At 40.3% G+C, this 21,043-nt stretch overlaps 1 protein-coding gene across 2 annotated transcripts in view; it reads left to right on the forward strand.

The window, feature by feature from the left end:
• The first annotated feature begins 482 nt into the window (after positions 1-482).
• CCDC90B (coiled-coil domain containing 90B) overlaps positions 483-21,043 on the forward strand; it is a 148,705-nt gene continuing 128,144 nt past the window's right edge. Inside the window, exon 1 of one of the 2 annotated variants that reach the window (XM_057748715.1) lies at positions 483-557. The gene's annotated coding sequence lies outside the window, so the exon portion shown is untranslated. The remainder of the gene's footprint in view (positions 558-21,043) is intronic. The other variant, XM_057748716.1, reaches the window with a different exon arrangement.

Below are 21,043 nucleotides of genomic sequence, written 5' to 3' on the forward strand. Positions count from 1 at the left end.
GAGATTTATCTATTCTCCTCCATTTATTTATTCAATAATTTGTTTATATCAGCTGGGACTTGTAGATATTCTATACTTTCGGTTGTAATCCGATAATACTTTGTTTTGTTACTCAGATTGGTTCAGCTTTGGCCTTTGGGAGCGCTTTCATTTGGCTCCTGGGGCATACCCACATCATCGCGGTTTTTTTTTTTTTAAAGCCCTTTCTTACTTTTTGGCTCTACAGGAGGCTCAGGCTCATTTTGTAGACTTGCTGCCTGAACCCTAGAATGAGCCGTTTCTCCAAGGCACCTCTGGTGCCTTTCACTGGAGAATGGCATTAGAAACTGAGATCCGACCGGGAGGTGTGGCCGGCACCTGGTGAGGGCCCGAGAGCAGCGCGGGCGAAACCAGAGGCGGCCCGGGAAGCCCTCGCCGCTGCCGGCGGTGTCCCAATCTCGCGGGAGCGGCGCTGGGAGCACACGGGGGAGAAGCACGGAGCCCTCGAGGAGAGGCAGCCTCACAGGCCCCGGCGGAGTCTGCCGAAGCCCCCAGGCCGCTGGCTGGGACCTGGAGAGGTGGGAAGCGCTGTGGGGCCTGGTCCCGGCTTTGGGTCTGAGGCGAGGGGTGGGGGGAGGGGTGGGGGAGGGAGGGGGCGGGGTGGGGGAGGGAGGGGGCGGGGCACCCGTGGGAAGGCCTCTCCTCGCCGGGGCGCTGCTCCGTGGCCTCTGGGGAGGGTTTCCCCTTCGTGTGCCTGATGCACAGTGAGGCCAAACACACCAAAACAGCAGAGTGTGGAGCAGAGAAAGGTTTATTTCAGAGCCTTGCAAGGAGAAGGGGTGGCTCGTGCTCAGAAACCCCTAACTCCGTGATGGTTTGGGGGGAAAGTTTTTATAGGAAAAGTTTGGGATGAGGGCTGCAGGGGGCGGAGTTTCTTCGGCCTGTTGGCGGGTCCTGGCCTGTCGCCCTCCCTCAGCTTGCCTGCCTTCTCCCACTTGAAGCGATTCTGAATGGGAGGGGGGAGGGCGGTGCTGGGAGGGGTACTGTTTTTACAAACCCTTGCTTGTGGTTGGGGGTGTATTTAATCTGAGGCCTTAGGACACTTCAGTGCCTCTTCGTGTTTTCTGTGGGTACGTATTTTGCTCTTAATTTCATAAATAAGCATATACTGAGAGCGGGGAGAAAAGAAACTGAGATGTAGGGGTTAGAAGCCCTCATGGCTACTGAGGTGTCATTTCCCAGGCTGCCAGAGCAAGGATGTAACTGTATATTAACTTGTATAATATACATACCTTGGGGGGGGATGGGATGGGGAGGCTTGGACGTAGTGAGAGAGTAGCACTGACGGATATACACTACCATGTGTAAAGTAGATAGCTAGTGGGACGCTGCTATATAGCACAGGAAGATCAGCCCGGTGCTTTGGGATGGCCTAGAGGGACGGGAGGGGGAGGTTGGGAGGGAGGCTCAAGAGGGAGGGGATATATGTATACAAATAGATGCTTCACTTTGTTGTACAGAAGAAAGTAACACAACATTGTAAAGCAATTATACTCCAATAAAGATATAAAACATACACACACAAAACCGCTAAAATATTTTTTTCCCAGATCTTTATTGGAGTATAATTGCTTTACAATGTTGTTAGTTTCTACTGTACTCCAAGTGAATCAGCTATATGTATACATATATCCTCTTATCCCCTCCCTCTTGAGCCTCCCTCCCACCCTCCCTATCCTACCCTCCTAAAATATTTCTATATGTAATCATCTCTATATTAAGCTAAACATGAGTTCATACTGATGTCTCCACTCTAATCTATTACCACATAGATCTTTCTAGCCTCCTCCCCTTGCTTGTCTGTAAGCTCCCACCCCAACAGTGGTAAACCCAACACCAGTCATTTTTCATATCTTTATCTCATTTGGGCTAACTGATCCATGTTGGGACCCTCTACTTGGGGGAGGTCCCAAAGAACCTTCAAATCTTTCACATTTTGGCTTTTAATAATCTCTTGATTACCTCGGGCTCCTACTTCTTCCCAAACTTGATGATAAACAGCTTCATTATAATTCTTCCAGGATTTTCCACATACAAAGCATGGAAAAATAGTAATTGATTGAAAGGGCAACAAATCTAGCCTCATATGAGAGGTATAATTTTCACAGTCAAAAATGTGAAGATTCAGATTGCTTCTTTCTTTGCTTATCTATTACCATTTTTAATTTATTAACTCTGAGCCCTCAACTTGCCTCATATCCTAATCGTGTTTAGTTAAGCTCAGTCAAATGCACTGATTTATCCAATGGTTTAGAATTGTCAGATCTCTTGCCCCTGCTTCCCACAGTCTCCACAGATGGCATCTGGGTTCCAGGGTGTTTTGCATCACTTCATGGAATCAGGAGGAGGGATTAGCTTCTGCTCACCAAAGCCTGACCTGAGTCTCCTGCTCCCACTCACTGCCAATGTGATGGTCCCATCTGTTTCCTCTTTATACTCTGGATCACCTCCCTTTTGGGTAATTCTTGGAAAGGCCTTAGCAAAAAGGAAAGATTAAATTATCCACAGGCAAATTATGAATTGTGTATCACGCTGCTTGTATCAACTAGGGTTCTTTAGTCAAAGGTATAAAGGAAGTATCTGAAAAATATTAATGTAGATTTGCATGCATATTACCTGATCTTCTCCATAGTCAGGTAAGTTACTCACCTTTCTTGGCAGCAGGTGGGGAACGGGATAGACAGGAGGGACATTGGATTCTTAAGGAAGGAATGAAGAGAAAGGTAATAGCTACTGACATTTTAAGGCAGGGCAATAAGTTTGAAAGTCTAAATTTCTGTTGTTCCCATTTTACATATCCGCTTGATATAGAATTTTTACCATGGTATAAATAATATAGCCATAAAACTATAAGCAGAAAAGACAGGATATAAAAGAGAAGTAAAAATGAAGCCCATTCTTTATAATCCAAGGCTATATTGAAGACCAAGGGTTGGGCTGAGGGCAGAAGAGAAGAAACAGGTGGAGAGGTAGACAAACTGTGGTCCTTTCCTCTCCCTGGGCTGCAACCCTGACAAGTTGAAGAGAATAATTAGGACAGAGGGGTCCTGGCCCACGCCCTATTTGGAACCCTGGGAGGAAGTCACCTGGTGGGCCAGATTCCCTGACATGTCTATAAGAATTTGAGGACTGACCACATGAAAGAAGCTCAATGGTACAGACTCTCTCAAGCTATCCTCTCTTCCCATGGGATTTGTTGGAACCCAGGAGCTTCCATTGAACCCTGAAGTGGGGAAGCAGGGGTTAGCTGAGTCTGAGAGCCAGCTTCCCAACCATGAGATCTGCTGTGGTCAAGGGTGACCCTACCCCACATCCAATCTCACCCTAACGAGAAGCAAATGGAGGACATGCAGAGGTTCAGTGGAGGTTTTAGAGCCATCAGTGATGAGGTGAGGGTGGCAACTAGGAAGTACTACAGATTCTGCCAAGCCTTGAGAAACCAGATTACAAGCAATACCAGCTTTGGCTTCAGACACAAATGCCAGCAGGGCGAGCATCCCTCCAGTGGACAAGGAGCATTGTCATGGAAACAAGATACGCTGTCATGGAGACCAGGGAGGTCAGAGAATGTCATGTGAACCCAAAGAACCCTTTCCTTCTACCTGCAAAGAGGACACAGTAAGCCACAACCCACTCACCTAAGAGCCTTCTTGGAGAGGAGCAGGATTGTGGTCAGAAATATGAGAAACTGATTTTTTTACCTAAGAATAGTAAGCATTATTTAAAGGGAATTCTTGAAAGTATTGCAAGGGACTAACTCTTCAAGATTGTCCTAAAATAAAATTATATTTTATGTGGTCTCTCTGACCCATAAATTCCAGCCAACCTAGTCAAGAAAAGAAGTGTTTTGGAAGACTCCTGGGCAGCTCACAGAGTTGAAGGAGGAGCTACAGCAGGAGCCTGGGGTCGGGGTGTGGAGAGGACTCTAGCTGGTGGGAATGGAAGAGCTGCAGGCCCTCAAGGAAGGAAGGATGCTGTTAACTAGAAACGGAGGGAAGGGGTGCTAAACAGGCAACACAACAGATGTTCACAGCTTTCCTCTTAGTAAACAGGGAGGCTTGGTCCAGGAAGCAGTCATTCATTCATTCAACAAATATTTATTGAGGTGAGTGGAGAGGAGCAAGACTGCAAAGTGGAACCTGTCATGGCCCCTAGCCTCAGGAGCTTACGATCCAGTGGGAAGGGGCCAACGGGAAAAGCTATATCACCTTTCTGAAGGGGCAGAGAAGCGTTATGGGAGGAGGACAGCTGCTCTTGTAAGAATGAGAGGAAAGAACAACTAATTCTCATTGGAGGCATCACAGCTGGCATTTGAGCTGTGCCTTGAAAGTATGTAAGTGAAAGAGAAAGGAAGAAGGATATCAGAAAAGGGAGGAAGCATGAAGAGAGGTATAGAGGTGGGAAAGATAGTGTACCATTAGGGAAATGCCAATAGCCAAGCACTGTTGGTACTCGGAATGCTTAATGAAATGTTAAAGATAGGAATCTGGAAAGAAAAGCCAGGAAGAGAGTCTTTTTTTTTTTTTTAATTAAAGTATAGTTGATTTACAATGTTATGTTAATTTCTGCTGTATAGCAAAGTAATTCAGTTATGCATATATACATTCTTTTCCTTATTCTTTTCCATTATGGTTTATCACAGGATATTGAATATAATTCCCTGTGCTATACAGTAGGACCTTGTTGTTTAACCATTCTATATATAATAGTTTGCATCTGCTAATCCTAAACTCCCAGTCCCTCCCTCCCCTATCCTCCTCCCCCTTGGCAACCACAAGTCTGTTCCCTATGTCTGCGAGTCTGTTTCTGTTTTGTAGATAAGTTCATTTGTGTCCTATTTAGATTCCACATATAAGTGATATCATAAGGTATTTGTCTTAGAAAGAGAATGCCTTAAATATGAGGGAAGTGAGTGCAGCTTCATCCTGTGGGTGACAAGGAGCTACACAGTCTTCTAAAATCATATTCGCATTTTGGAATATCCACTCTGCCAGCAGCATGTGGAATGGATTTAGGAAAGAAGAGACAGGAGACTCTAGTCCATAGAGAAAAGGATGGAGGATGAAAAGAGCAATGGAATGTCAGAGTTGTTGGAGGAATTTTCCTCAGGAAAGAGTGTTGGTAAGTGTCCTAAACCCTCTGCAGAAGCCTATCAAAGGCCAATTCATCAACAGACACCCAGGCTCTCTCTACGCATGCCTTTTTAAGGGCTGCAGTCCTGTCGTTATCCCCTGGGCTCTTCTTCACCCATCTGTCTTCTTGATGGCTCATACCAACATGCAAACATCTATGGTATCTCTCAGATCAAAAAATATTCTTGATGCCCTAGTCTGCTGTCCGATCTTGCTGTTCCACTTCCTCAACAGGGGCTTCTATTTTCAAGTTCTTTTCAGGTTGCAATACGGCCAGTGTAGTTCCCATCCTCTTATCTGCCATGTAAGCAGAAGAAGGGGGAAAGATAGCTGAGTCAGTCCCTTTATGTTTCATTGGCTTCCCCACATAGCAAGGGAGGAAACACTCTTGACTAAGCATTTTGCTGCCCCAAGAAAAAGTTTACAAGGAGGAGGAACAGAATGGGTGTGAGGTAGACAAGCAGGAACTCTGCTGTGCTTCCTTTGATATCTTTCTAGAGCACCTTCATTTCTGTATTTTAACATAATTTCACAAAAGAGGTATCAACATACACCACCTCCACTTCCACCCTTCCTTCTTCCATCAACCTGATTTCTATCCGCATTACACCAGGTTACTAAATCCAGTGGACCACTCTTTCGCATACTCGACTTCCCAGCAGCACTCAAATATTTCTCTATGAAACACTATCTTTCTTAGCTTCCTCAACATCATACTACTTTGTTCTCCCACTCCACTAGCCAGTCTTCAGTCTCTCACTGACTTCTTTATTAAATCTTACTCAATTCAAGGCTTCCTCCTGCCTTTCTTCTCTTCTTTTGCTAGTTTCCTCCCAAGGGATCTCATCCAGTCCCATGGCTTTAAATACCATCTGTATGTTGATGACTCCCAAATTCATACCTCCAACCAAGACCTCATCTCTGATCTCATTTCGTGTATTTCTTTACCTACCTGGCATCTCAAACTGGTTCTCTCAGAAACTTAGCATGCACAAACTGAAAGTCTTAAGATCTTCTGATCCCAACCCCAAACCTGCTTCTCCTCCAGTTTCCCCTTTCACACAGTAAATGGAGTCTCTGTGCATATGGTTTCTAAACCAAAATCCAGAAAGATCCATTTTATTTATTTATTTATTTATTTAATTTATTTATTTATATTTTTGGCTGTGTTGGGTCTTCGTTGCTGCGTGGACTTTTCTCTGGTTGCTGTGAGTGGAGCTGCTCTTTGTTGTGACACACGGGCTTCTCATTGCGGTGGCTTTTGTCGCAGAGCTCTAGGCACGTGGGCTTCAGTAGTTGAGGCATGTGGGCTCAGTAGCTCTAGAGCGCAGGCTCAGTAGTTGTGGTGCACGGGCTTAGTTGCTCCGAGGCATGTGGGATTTTCCCAGACCAGGGATCAAACCCGTGTCCCCTACATTGACAGGCGGATTCTTAACCGCTGCACCACCAGGGAAGTCCCAGAAAAATCCATTTTGACCCCGTTGTCTCTCTCACCTTCCACATCCCACTCATCACCAAGTCCTGCCAGTTCAACGACAAATATTTTGTTGATTTATTTTTATTGCCGGTGCCACCAGCCCAGCACATACCTCCATTATCTCTCTTCTGGACTACCACAATGTCTTAATTCTTTCCCCTTTCTCCGCTCTTGCTCCCCTTCAATCCAATCTACAGAGAGACCTAGAGTGATCTTTTAGTATTTTAAATTGAATCATGATTTCTCTCTTCTGAATTCCACAGTGCCTCCCTATTGCAATAAGAATGAAGTCTAAACTCCTTACTTGCATCCTACATGATCCTTCCTTTGCCGAGCTCTCCAGCCTTCCCCTCCCTTTATGCTCCAGACAGATTGGTCCTCTGTCAGTTCACATTAAATTCAAACTTACTAAATTATTGATAATGTTAGAAATTTGCCATTTGCTGTTTTCTTCTGGCTGGAATGTTTCTCTCTCTGCTCCTCACATGACTGGCTCCTTCTCCTCCTTCATATTTCAACCTAAATATCAATTCAGAGAGACATTCCTTTATAACCCTAAGATAAGACACTGCTTCCCGCTGTAAACGATCACAGCATCCTGCTCATTTCTTATTATGGCATCGACCTGTGTATGCAATACTTGGAAAAAATCTTTAGTTGCAAATTTATTATTCATTAGTTTACTTGCATATGGTCTATTTCCCTTTTAAACTATATACTCTATACATATTATACTGCCTGCCACTCATTAAGTACAATAACTGTTTGTTGAATGAATTGTAGGAACAAATAGATAAGCAAACAATATCACATTTAATCTCTCCCAAAACTTCATAGTTTAGGTTTTATAGATGAGTACACCGAGGATCAGAGGACTTACATAGCTTCCTCAAGGTTTTCCAAGGAGTAGCAAAAATAGGAGTAGAGAAGCAGGAATTCAAAGCCAGATCAAGTTCCAGAGTTTGTTCTCGTCTTCCACACTAAGCTACTTCTACAAATACCATGTGTCCAAGGAATCAGTCACCCCAGTGTGTCATTTCTATGCTTTGTAGTTGACCGGATAGCCAAAAAAATAACACCAGTTGCTTATGAGACAAAGAATTGAAAAGTCACCCTTGATTTTATTATCTTCCCGCAATTAATTGGAACGTGTTAAAAAACCTAATTCTAAAGTCAGGAAGAAATCATTTTAATGAGCAATAGGATTGACTTTTTCTGAGCAACAAGAAGTCCAGAATCTCAGTTTATGCTGAAGGAGGCTTTAATTAGCAAGAAAAGTGGGTGTTTCCACAAAGGATGGAGAAAATACTGAAGTTGGTCCAGGTCCTTTGCAGCTTCCTAAAGACATTCTTTATCTCACAAAGACTATAACTGTCTATGGTAGCCAGTTAAACCATAAATATTTCCTGTTAGGTTGGTTACATTTTTATCCTCTTCTTCATATTGATCTGTATAAGAAGGTCAGGTAGGGCAAAATTAGGTTAGAAAGCAATAAATAAACTCCTACCTTTACTTCTTTTTATACTTACTACTTACTGTATATCATTCTTGGCACTTGATTTAGCATTTTAACAACTCTAGGAAGTCTTGCTGTTAAGAAACCTTTTTAATTGGGTTTAACCCAGATTTTCCAAACTTATTTGATCACAGAACTCTGCTCATAATGTGTGCAGTAGACGGTCTCCATAGATGGCCACCAACAATTCCTCGCATCCGTGTACGCACCTGCTACTCTTCCCATGAACAGCTAGTCTGTCTCCTCTCCCCTTGAATCTAAGCTGGTCTTGTGATTTACTTTGTTGAACAGAATGTGGCTAGAGTGTGCTGTGCCAGTTCTGGGCCTAGCCCTTACGAGGCCTGTTGGATTCTTCTTTTGCTCCCTGGGAAATTGGCTGCCCTAAAAGAAGTCCAACTATTCTAATGGAGAGAGAGGTCCAGCTAGAAGTCCAGTTGGGAAGTGACGTTCACAAGATCATCTAGCTACTTGGGCCAGAATCCCACTCTCTTGATTCCCTGTCCAGTGCTCTGTCCACAACACATGCTACCACTGATCTGCCTGTCAGAGTGATTGTTCTTGATCTTGTGGACGGTTTAACACATGGGGATTTTAACTTATTAGAGACTCAGAAACTTGAAACTATCTAGTTCAACCTAATTCATCACTGCAGTTTTATTTACTTTTCTAACTTTTCCCATTGAGGGTTCTCCCCTTATTTCTGTGGTTTATGTAGAAGTCCCCCACCCCCACCCCATGATAACACTAAACAGCTCACAGTCTGGCATCAGCCACTCAGAGTTTTAAGTCCTAACTCCACTAACTGGTTTAGACAAGTTCATTCATCTCTCTGAGTCTCAGTTCCCTCATCAATAAAATGAAGATATAAAAATGCCTACCCATTAATTAATTATTAGTAGTTTTGTTTTTTTCTGCCCTATTTTGTCACATGATTTTTCTCATTTTTTATTAACCAAAATCAAACCACCAATTAGGATGTCTGATCATCACAAGAAAACTGGTATTACCACTGTGAGCTAAAATAACTTTCGCTAAAAGACAAGAAGATTAATGTCTTGGTTAACCTGAGTGGACTTCTGTAGGAAAATAGTTAATGGTTAAGGTTTTCTGTGTTTGGGGAGATATTAGAAAGGACTTGAGGTCTCCTATCATTATTTACAGTGACCCCTAAGGAGGCACTGGTCCAGAGAACACCCCTTCCAGCTTTGATGTTCTCAAATTCTATAGACATCTTCCTTCCCCTCAAAATCCTCTACCAAAGGGACTGTAGCTTCCAAAGGAGTCCTGTGGGCCCTCATCTCTCCTTAGGCTGTATGGGACTCTCCCCAATGAGACGACCCCAGTGAGCATGGAGAGTGAAGGGCAGCCTGCAGGTCTGTGGCTCAGTTTCCAGGTATAAATGCATGTGATCAGTCTGCCACTTGAATCCATCCAGTGCTCTTTCTACCACAGCTGATCTTTGAAGGATAGGTAAGTACCAGCCAAGGAAAAGATAGTATCTCAAGGGTATGGGGTGAGTAAAGTCCCTGACTGCTAAATGTTCAATCAGAAAACAGTTTTAAAAATTCCATTTACAACCACAGCCATTTAGAATAACCTTTTAAAATGAAAGTTCACCCATCAACATCTCCATGCCTACGTTTTTTCAGGAAGTAATTTTTTCCTTTGGGACTCAAATGCCAGAGTGAAGTACTCTCTGACATTTGTGTTTGGTATTTGTTTTCAGGATCTTTAGCATTTCCTCTTTCAGAGATGTTTTCTGACTAAGTTTCATGAGTCTTTTTTTTTTTTTTTCCTGCAATTTCAAATTAAACTGCAAAAGCCTGATAACCTCCACATCCTTGGTTATTAACTTTTCATTATTCTCACTCTAAATTCCATAAATAGCCTCAACCCGCTGTACCTACATCTCCACGAAAATTCCTACCTCCCTGCTTCTGCTCACACTGCCTCCTCCACCCTTGTTCTCTCCCACCCCTCCTCAGTCCCCATTTGTATTGATACAAGTCCTACCTATTCTTCCTTCTTCCGAGCTGACTGTGAATACTTTTTAACCACTTTTAAACATTCTATCTTGTATTCATATCATGATAAAGATCCCCAACTTTGGAATTAGCCTGAGTTTGTATTCCATTTCCCACATTTAATCCATGTGTGACCTAGGATAAGCTGCTTAATCTTTCTAAACCTCAGCTTCCTCATTTTAAAAATACAGGTAATAATAGCACGTGATGCATAAACATTGTTATAGAGATTAAATAAGAAAATGATCATAAGTGAATGAGCAGGAACCAGAGCACACATTCATATTAATATAATTCTGGGAGGGTTTACAAACCTGAGGGCAGAGTGGTGAGTGGTGTGCTGGAACCAGCTCACAGGAGGTGATGTTTAAACTTTCAGGAATTTTTTTGCAATCTAGTTGTTAAACACAGCCATTATTAAAAACTAGATTGCAGATGGCCCTAGAGATTATCATCACTAAGTGATGTCAGAAGGAGAAAGACAAATACCATATGATATCACTTATATGTGGAATCTAAAATATGACACAAATGAACATATCTACAAAACAGAAACAGATTCACAGACATAGAGAACAGACTTGTGGTTGCCGAGGGGGAGGGAAGGTCTGGCAGTTTGGAATTAGCAGATGTAAACTATTATGTATGGGATGGATAAACAACAAGGTCCTACTGTGTAGCACAGGGAAATGTATTCAATGTCCTGTGATAAACCATAACAGAAAAGAATATGAAAAAGAATGTATATGTATGTATATCTGAATCACTTGGCTGTACAGAAGAAATTAACACAACATTGTAAATCAACTATACTTCAATAAAATTAAAAAAACTAGATTGTATAAACTTAAAGTTAAATAAGTTATATTTAAAACAAAGGTAATAAATACTTAAAATTCATCACCTCCTAATTATCTTATTACATTTTACTATCATAAATGCATGACTGAATGCCATCCCATTGGTACTTTGAAATCAGCCATGGTGGGGGTATTCACAACACAGAATTTAGCAGTGCTACAAATCAGGGCTTTCTCCCTGACTTCCTGCTCCCAGAAACCCAGTTGTTAACATATTTGCCAGCAGGAGCACGTGTAGGGAAACCACAAAGGATCCTACAGTACCCCATGGTTGTTATCACCTCTAGGTCCAAAAAGACCATGAGAGGAAGAAGTTACCAGATTCTGGCAGGAATAGTTGTGAAGAGAGGACCACTTTGACAGGTACCATACCCTTTGGGTCAAAGAACACCACCAACAAGAAGTGAAACTGGAAGAAGAAAGCTATGGGAGTAAATCCCTGACCTCACTCTCCTCCCCTCTTCCAGGGCCTCACTCTCCCACCCCCTTCCAATGCCAATCCAACCAGATGTCAGAGTGCAAAGATGCCCATACAGGTCAGTCTACTGGAGCAAAGAGTAGGCTAGAAAAGAGATTGTAGGTCAAACAGAAGGATAAATAAAGAGTATCCAGCCATGTAAAATAATACCATACCTGGTACATAATAGGAACTCAATTAATATTCTCTGCTATTATGGTTAATTTACCTCAACAAAAATTTAGTAAATTTATTATTGCTAAATACCCTTTTCTCAAATCCAGTGGAGAGCTACGTAAATAAACTGCACAGTGTGCTATGTACTTTTTTTTTTTTTTTTTTGGCACACGGGCTTAGTTGCTCCATGGCATGTGGGATCTTCCTGGAGCTGGGATCAAACCCATGACCTCTGCATTGGCAGGCAGATTCTTAACCATTGCGCCACCTAGGAAGCCCTGCTATGTACTTTTTTTTTTTTTTTTTTTTTTTATTTATTTATTTATTTTTTTTTGGGCACACGGGCTTAGTTGCTCTGCGGCATGTGGGATCTTCCTGGAGCTGGGATCAAACCCATGACCTCTGCATTGGCAGGCGGATTCTTAACCACTGCGCCACCTAGGAAGCCCGCTATGTACTTTTAATGGAGGAAGATTGTCTGTCTCTCCTATTAGATGACAAACTCCTACAGAGCAGAAACTATCATCAGTAAATATCTCTTCAATGGATGTGCTCTTATTTCTCCTCTGTCCTGTTTGTTTAGTATAGAATCCTTAAAAGGGAAGAGGTGGGAAGGGGACTAATAATTTCTGAGTGTCCCTTTGCTCCAGTTGCTTTACATATATTATCTCATTTCATCACCAAAATAAAAGAATGTAAAACAATATGCTAAAATTGAAGTTTTGACAGAGGAACCAAGATGATAAATATCAGATACTAAATAGTGCTAGACCCACCAAGAGAGGAAATTTCAAAACTAGTGACCAAGAAATGGTTAGACCACATGCATACATCAAGGGCCATGTTGTTGAACAAAACAAAGATTTTGAATATTGATTTTGTGAAGAGGATTTGGGGGTTATTGGAGTGTTGGCAGCCCCCTCTGTCAGGGTATGAGTGCATTCCTTGCTCTCTCAACTCAAGCCTAATAAAGCGGGTTTAAGTGACTACTCACTGATCCTAAGATACATCCTCTGGAGTTTAGGGGCACAGGGACTTAGTGTTTGAGTCCCACCCAAGGAATCTGGCAGCCAAGAGAACTGGGCTGGTAAATGCCATGGGTAGGAGAGCTAAGAAAGCTGCAGCTTTTGAGATCAGGTTGAATTCCCTGAGAATTTTGATGAGTGGAGAGTTCCTGTGTGTCAGATGTCAAACATAGAGAAGATGCCATTCTGCAGTCACTCTAAATCTGTCAAACAGAGCGTCCTGGTGGGTATTATAGGTCCCACCAGCAAATCTGTTGTGTACCTCTGGAAAACCAGAGACTGAGGATGCAGGACCTGTGAAACAGAGTTGTGGGTAAAAGCCCAGCAGGAGAGCCTCCAAAGATATGCACAGCAATGGCCCACAAGAGGGAGAATCAGTAATTTCACCCCTGAAACTCAGAGATGCCAGATAACTGCTGCATCCATCAGGTTCCCTTTTCCCTTTAGGCCCTCTCCTCCTGCACCTGAGCCAAGAGAGGACTGAAATAGATGCCAGAGAAAAGGGGAAATGGTGAATAGAAAAAAGAGAGAAGCCCAAGCAGCTACCTCAGTCCCAGACTGAGCTGAGAGTAGGGAAGAAAGTTTTAACTTGCAGTTTATAGAATGGATATTTGACTGTGTGAAGTTTTTTTTGCAACTCAATGATGATCTCTTAGTGTTTGGTTTTGTTTCATTTTTTTAGTCTTTTTCCTTCCTGAGTTTCATTTTAGAGAATTTCTTTTACTATCTCTTCAAGTTTACTCATCTTTCATTCTGCAGTGTCTAATTTTCTATTCTATCAATGTATTTTTCAGCTTAGGAATTGTATTTTTCATCACTAGAAGCTCAATTTGGGTACTTTTTATATCTTCATGTTTCTACTTACCTTCTTGAATATAGAGGATTTAATTGAAATAACTGTTTTAATGTCTTTGTTTACAAATTCCATCATCTGAGTCATTTAATGGCTCTATTGACAGATTTTTCCATGTCTTCCTACTGTATTACATGTGTGGTAATTTTTTTGGAGTAATAACTGATTATAAAATAAGCTGCTGCTTATATTTAAAGTGTACAATTTGATAAATTTTTACATATGTATACATCAAGAAGCCATCACCATATGTTCAAGATATGAACATATCTATTATTTACAAAAGTTTCCTTGTGCCCTTTGTACTACTGCCCTCTTCACTCCCCCTTCCCATCCATCCCTACCCTGTCCCTGGAAGCCACTGGTTTGATTTCTGTCACCATTTCATTTTCTAGACTTTTATATAAAGAGATTTTATGGTATTCTTCTTTATGTGGCTTCTTTCAATAAGTATAATTATTTTGAGATTCATCTACACCATGGAGTATATCAATTATTTATTCTTTTATTAATGAGAATAGTCTTTTACGTATATACCTCAATTTCTTTAATCCATTCACCTGTTGAAAGCCATTGGGTTGTTTCCATTTTTCAGCTACTACAAATAAAACTGTTATGAATGCTCATGTATAAGTCTTTGGATATACGTATGCTTTCATTTCCCTTTAGTAAATAACTAGGAGTGGAATAGTAGCATCACATGATAAATATACTTTTTAAGAAACTGTCAAATCTTTCTCCAAAGTGACTGAACCACTTTACATTCCCACCAGCAGTGTATGAGAATTCTAGTTGCTCTACATCTTTCCCGGCAGATAGTATCAGCCTTTTTCAGTTTAGCCATTCTGATTGGTCTCAAATAGTCCCTAATGACTAATGATATTGTGCTTCTTTTCATATACTCATTTGCCAAATGTATCTTCTTGGGTGAAATATCTATGCAAATCTTTTGCCCCTTTTTAATTGGGTTGTTTGCTTTCCTGATACCATGTTTGAAGAGTTATTTTTTGTTTGTGAATACAAATACATTATCAGATAAGTGGTTTGCAAATGTTTTCCCTTAGTCTTTGGCATAACAGAATCTTCTGAACAGCAGAAGTTCCTATTTTGGATGAAACATGATTTATTATTTTTTTTCTTTCATAAATTCTGCATTTCGTGTTACATTTCTAAAAAGCTCTAAGGTCATGAAGATTTTCTCCCAGTTCTTCTTCTGAAAGATTTATGGTTTTAGGTTTTACATTTAGATCTATGATTCTCTTTGAATTTTTTTGCATGTGGCATGAGGAGTAGATCAAGTTTTATTTATTTTAATTTTTGGATATGGATATTCAACGGTGTTAAATGGTATTAAAACACCATTTGTTTAAAAGATTAGCTTTCCTCCATTGAATTATCTTTGTACTTTCGTTGAAAATTACTTGACTACATATATAAGGCCTATTTCTTGAATCTCGATCTGTTTATTTTTATGCCAATACCACACTGTCTTGATTATTGCTGTTTTATATTGAATCTTAAAATCAAGTTGTATAAGTCCTAACCAGGATAATTTTCATATTTAGACATTTCTAAAATTTTCATTTGGGTCTTTTTTATATCTGCATGTTACTACTTACTATATTCAGTCTTCCTTCTTGAACAGATGGAATATAGACATGATAACTTTTTAAATGTTCTTTTCTACTAATTCTATCATCTGTGTAATTTCTGGGTCTGTTTCTACTGATTGATTTTGTTATCCTCATTGTGGGTGTTACTTTTTCTTCTTTTCATTCCTGGCAATCTTTGATTGAATATCAACCATTGTGAAATTTACTTTATTTGCGCTAGATATTTTGTATACTTATAGATGCTCTTGAGCTTTGTTCAGGACACAGTTAAGTAACTTGAAGAAAAGTTGATCCTTTCAAGATTTGCTTTTAAACTGGGATCAGAGCAGCCTGTAGTCTAGGGCTGATTTTTCCCTATCACTGAGGCAATTACCTTAGTACTCTGCTCAGTATCCCATCTATCCATTTCTGGCTGACGAGAACATAAACTATTTTAAGCTTTGTGTGATCACCATGGGTTTTTCCTTCTATTCTTTCGGGTGGTTCTTACTCCAACCTAACTTTGTTTCTTTAGTTTCCTTACGCACATATGCTGATCGGTATTCAGCTGAAGACTCAAAGGGGACCCTATGTGGACCTCAGGAGCTCGTTTGCTGGACAGATCTGTCCTCTCTGATGGCCTGACCTTCAAACTCTAGCCACAATGGCCTCCCTGGATTCCCCACTCTATTTCCTCTACTCAGGAAGATGCTGGTTCCACCCCACCCCACCCCAGCCCGCACCCCCGGCCCCTAGCATTGCTGCCTGGAAACTCTCCAGAAAGAAGGCTGGGGCAGTCACAGGGCTTGTCTTATTTGTTCTCTCTTTCTCATATTTTACTAAGTCCGTGCTAATCCTCCATTCCTGTAAAACAACCTTTGCTACATATTCACCCAGCCTTAACCAAATTCTGATTCTTCTCTGTCATATTTGGCAATAAGTCTCATTTCACAAGGATCAAAGATAAATGCTTTTAGAAAAGCTGCAGGACAGAAATCATGAAAGCATTAGATGTGATAGAATAAACAAGTTCTTCCTTAAATTAGGGGACTTCTTAACTCTCTGCAAGCACATATGTATAGTCGCAGCTTTGTGACTTTTCTCAATTTTCTGTAGTTCCCAGGCTTCTTAGTGGAATATAGGGGTCCTAAATAAACTCTGGCTTAAAGTCTGATTTTAACTTAGGCATACTACATGTTAATAATCCTTTAAAACTCAGGTGGTAAGTTAATAGTTGTACACAGAAATGGAAGTCTATGGAATTGTGTCACTCATCCATTAGGAGTGGCAGGTTTGATCAGTTTGGGACCATTTGGGAGAGCTTTTCTGACCGCACTTTAGGAATTATTGCTCTGGGGCACTAGCTCTCAAGCACATTGATGTAATTCAGAGGAATGAGGTATAGCAGATGTTATTTGATGTCCTGATTGTGATTGTCAAAAAACAAAATTTTGTGAAACATTGACTTTTTATAAATTAGAGTAGATTCTAAGATATAATTATAAAATACTATCACTTTCTCTTGCTTGTCTTTATGCTTTTATGAGTAAAGAAAAGGAGGTGCCTCAGGTAGTGGAAATTTCCTGCAATCCAGGGTGTACTTTGGGGAGCATATTTCCTGTGTGTAAACTGATTCTACCAAGTCAGAGCTCAGGAAAGGATGGGCAATACCACCCTGGAAGATAGAATACCATGTCATTGTTATACCATGATGGAAAGAGCTAGGACTCGCCTGCATGAACTCCCAGCTCTAACATTTACTACTTGAACAGTCTAGCCTGGCAATCAAATTCCTCTGTCAGAGCTAAAGTCACCTTTCTGAATGTCCATGTTTTCATTGGCAAAATGAAATAGTATTTGCTTTGAAGATTACTGCCTTGAGGGTTATTGAGAATGAGGAATAATATAGGTAAAATATCAATACATACAACATATTAAATAAATTTGGGTTTAGTGAATTAACTCTGGCTCAGGACAAGTCAAAATAATTGTCAATTTTTTTTAGAAATTATGATTCTTTTAAGCTTCTCAAGTTCCTTCTTCATACCTTACCTCTTTTTTAATTTAATTTTTTATTGAAATATCATTGATTTACAGTGTTGTGCCAATCTCTGCTGTACAGCAAAGTGATTCAGTTTTACATATAAAGACATTATTTTTTTATATTCTTTTCCATTATGGTTTATTGTAGGATATTGAATATGGTTCCCTGTGCTATACAGTAGGACCTTGTTGTTTATCCATGCTATATATAATAGTTTACATCTGCTGATCCCATCTGCCAGTCCTTCCCTCCCCCTCCTCTCCCTTGGCAACCACAAGTCTGTTTTCTATGTCTGTGAGTCTATTTCTGCTTTGTAGATATGTTCATTTGTGTCATATTTTAGATTCCACATATAAGTGAAATCATATGGCATTTGTCTTTCTCTTTCTAACTTACTTCACTTAGTATGATAATCTCTAGTTGCATCCATGTTGCTGCAAATGGCATTATTTTGTTCTTTCTTATGGCTGAGTACTATTCCATTGTATATATAGACCACATCTTCTTTATCCATTCATCTGTTGAAAGATATTGAGGTTGTTCTGTATTTTGGCTATTGTGAATAGTGCTGCTATAAACATAGGGGTGCATGTATCTTTTTGAATTACAGTTTTGTCTGTATATCTGCCCAGGAGTGGGATTGCTAGATTATGTGGTATTCTATTTTTAATTTTATGAGGAACTTCTACATTGTTTTCCATAGTGGCTGCACCAACTTACATTCCCACCAACAGTGTAGGAGAGTTCCCTTTTCTCCACACCTTCTCCAGCATTTGTTATTTGTAGACTTTTTAATGATGGCCATTCTGACTGGTGTGAGGTGGTACCTTATTATAGTTTTGATTTGCATTTCTCTAATAATTAGTGATGTTGAGCATCTTTTCATGTGCCTACTGGCCATTTGTATGTCTTCTTTGTCTATTAAGGTCTTCTGTCCATTTTTCGATTCGGTTATTTGTTCTTTAGTTGTTGAGTTGTATGACCTGTTTGTATATTTTGAAGATTAAGCCCTTGTGTATCACATCCTTTGCAAATATTTTCTCCCATTCCTTACATTGTCTTTTTGGGTTTTTTTTATGGTTTCCTTTGCTGTGCAAAAGCCTGTAAGTTTGATTAGGTCCCATTTGTTTTGTTTTTATTTCTATTGCCTTGGGAGACTGACCTAAGAAAACATTGGTATGATGTATGTCAGAGAATATTTTGCCTATTCTCTTTTCGAGGAGTTTTATGGTGTCATGTCTTATATGTTTAAGTCTTTAAGCCATTTTGAGTTTATTTTTGTGCATGATGTGAGCATGCATACCTCACCTCTTTCAATAGGAATTTACTGAGTAGAAGGAACAAGTTGCCCAGTTATGAATAAAGTAAGCTGGCTACTTACAGGAATAACTGTAATTGAGAAATGACCTTAAAAGAGGACAGCTTTTCTCTTTGATATATTTTATAGTTGATTTTTTTCAAAAAACAATTTACATTCTAACACCTAGTATTCCAAAATCAATATAATCCTATAGTGAAAGAAATCTTAATCTGACTTCTTACAGATAGTACACACACAGACACACACAAACTTAAAATTTTCATAAGCATTCGGAATTAAGCAAGCCCAAATTTTGTAGCATGTTGCTATGTTTTATTTATTAGCTTGTCCATCTGTATTGCCAGACTGAAAACTCCCTAAAGGTTAGAACTATTTTTCACTCATCTTCCCTAAGGGGTCCCGCTTACACCAAACTGTATTCTCCCAAACCCAGCACGTGAAGCTTTGTGGCCTTGCAGATACTGCATGTTTGTACCTGTTTCCTTACTTGCATCATACGAATAATCATCATCTCTGCTTAAGAAGGTTGTTGTAAGAGTAAGATTTGATAAGATGTGAAAACCAGCATTTAAACTGTACTATCTAAAAACTTTAATAAAAATTTTGCATGATGTTCAAAGTAACATTATTTTTTTTATTGTGGGAAGATTTTTGTTGTTGAAGTACAGTTGGTTTACAATTTTGTGTTAGTTTCAGGTGTACAGCACAGTGATTCAGTTATAAATATATTTCTGTAGATATAGATATTATTTTTCAGATTCTTTTCCTTTATAGGTTTTTACAAACTATTGAATATAGTTCCCTGCACTACACAGTAGGTCCTTGTTTATCTGTTTTATATAGAGTAGTGTTTATCTGTTAATCCCAACTTCCTAATTTATCCCATTGCCCCCGTTTCCCCTTTGGTAACCATAAGTTTGTTTTCTATGCCTGTGAGTCTCTTTCTGTTTGTAAATAAGTTCACTTGTATCTTTTTTTATACTAGTATAAAATTAGAAAAAAGCAAAGTTGTTCAAAAATGGGAGAAATGATCACACAAACTATGGCATATCTGTATAACTGAGGGTCTGTTCTCTGCACACACAGGTGCAGGCACGTACACACATATACACATACACACACATGCACATCCCTCCCACTCTTTTCCCTTCTGAATGCCCATGGTGGTATGTACTCATCTGGCCCTTAATGACCAAGATCCCCAGTCGCTAGGGAGTCATTTGGTTCCTAGCACTAAAGAGAGTGCTGAATAAAACCAAAATAGAGTTACACTAGAGGTCTTTCAGACAGTTCCACTTGATGCTGTTATCTAGAAGTCAGACCAGTTGTTACTCACGAGGACTTGCTGCTGCCCCCAAATTCTAATTTTATGCCGACTATTTCTCTTCTTGAAACCATCAAACCATATGCTGTGCTGACACTGAAAACATTCATCTTTGATGTTTCATTGGGCCTGTTCTTGAATATTGTATTGCGAAACAATATGACAGCTTAGTTCAGAGAGATATAAATTTATTTTCTGAGGCCTCACCAGAAGTATTTCCTCCTCATCACGCCCCATTTCCTTTTCTCTGTACCTTGCAGTGCCTTGCCCAGACTGCATTAGTACCATGTCACTGTCAGCTTTAGGCATACTCATCAGAGAGTCATAAATACAGATTCTGATTATTACTGTGAGGGAAGGAGTCTCACTAATAAGAGAGTTATGCAAGTGGGGTCACGGGTCAAGCCATCATGAAGTCACGCATCTTAACTCTTAGCTCTTCTCTATGCAGCAAATATACTCATTCCTCTAGTCCAACCAGTGGAAAACTATAGGTATTGGGTACCCTGGTTCTGACGATTTTATTAGCTTTCTCCTGGGCCTCCTCCAAAAGTATCAAAGTAGACAGTCCCAAACCTCACGTGCTTTTGAACTCCACTTGTCTGACTGGTCACAGACTTCCCTTCCCCCCTTATTTCCTAGTGTGGTATTTATAAGATGTCATGATTCACTCCTAGTGACATGTTGTGAGGAAACAGTCCAGGCTACTAAAAGTAATTTTTTTTTTAATTTGTTTTTGGCTGAGTCAGGTCTTGTTTTGCAGCACATGGGATCTTTTGTTGCAGTGCCCAGGCTCTTCATTGCAGCATGCAGGCTTCTCTCTAGTTCTGGCGTGCAGGTTTTCTCTTCTCTAGTTATGGCGCACAGGCTCCAGGGTGCATGGGCTCTGTAGTTTGCGGCACACAGACTCTCTAGTTAAGGTGCACGAGCTCAGTAGTTGTGACTTAGTTGCCACCCCTTTCCCCCCCACCAAAGGCATAAAGGCATGTGGGATCTTAGTTCCCTGACCAGGGATCGAGCCTGCATCCCCTGCATTGGAGGGTGGATTCTTTACCACTGGACCACCAGGAAGTCCCTAAAAGTAATTTTGAAGTAACTTAAGTCACTTACTTATATATCTCAGAAACCACGAAGGGAACACAGCCTTCATGATGGAGGTTCCAATTATGGTTGGAACCTCATAATTCTTTTTTAAAATCCAC

This window comes from Hippopotamus amphibius, chromosome 9 (genome assembly GCF_030028045.1).
Source record: "Hippopotamus amphibius kiboko isolate mHipAmp2 chromosome 9, mHipAmp2.hap2, whole genome shotgun sequence".
Lineage (NCBI taxonomy): Eukaryota > Metazoa > Chordata > Mammalia > Artiodactyla > Hippopotamidae > Hippopotamus > Hippopotamus amphibius.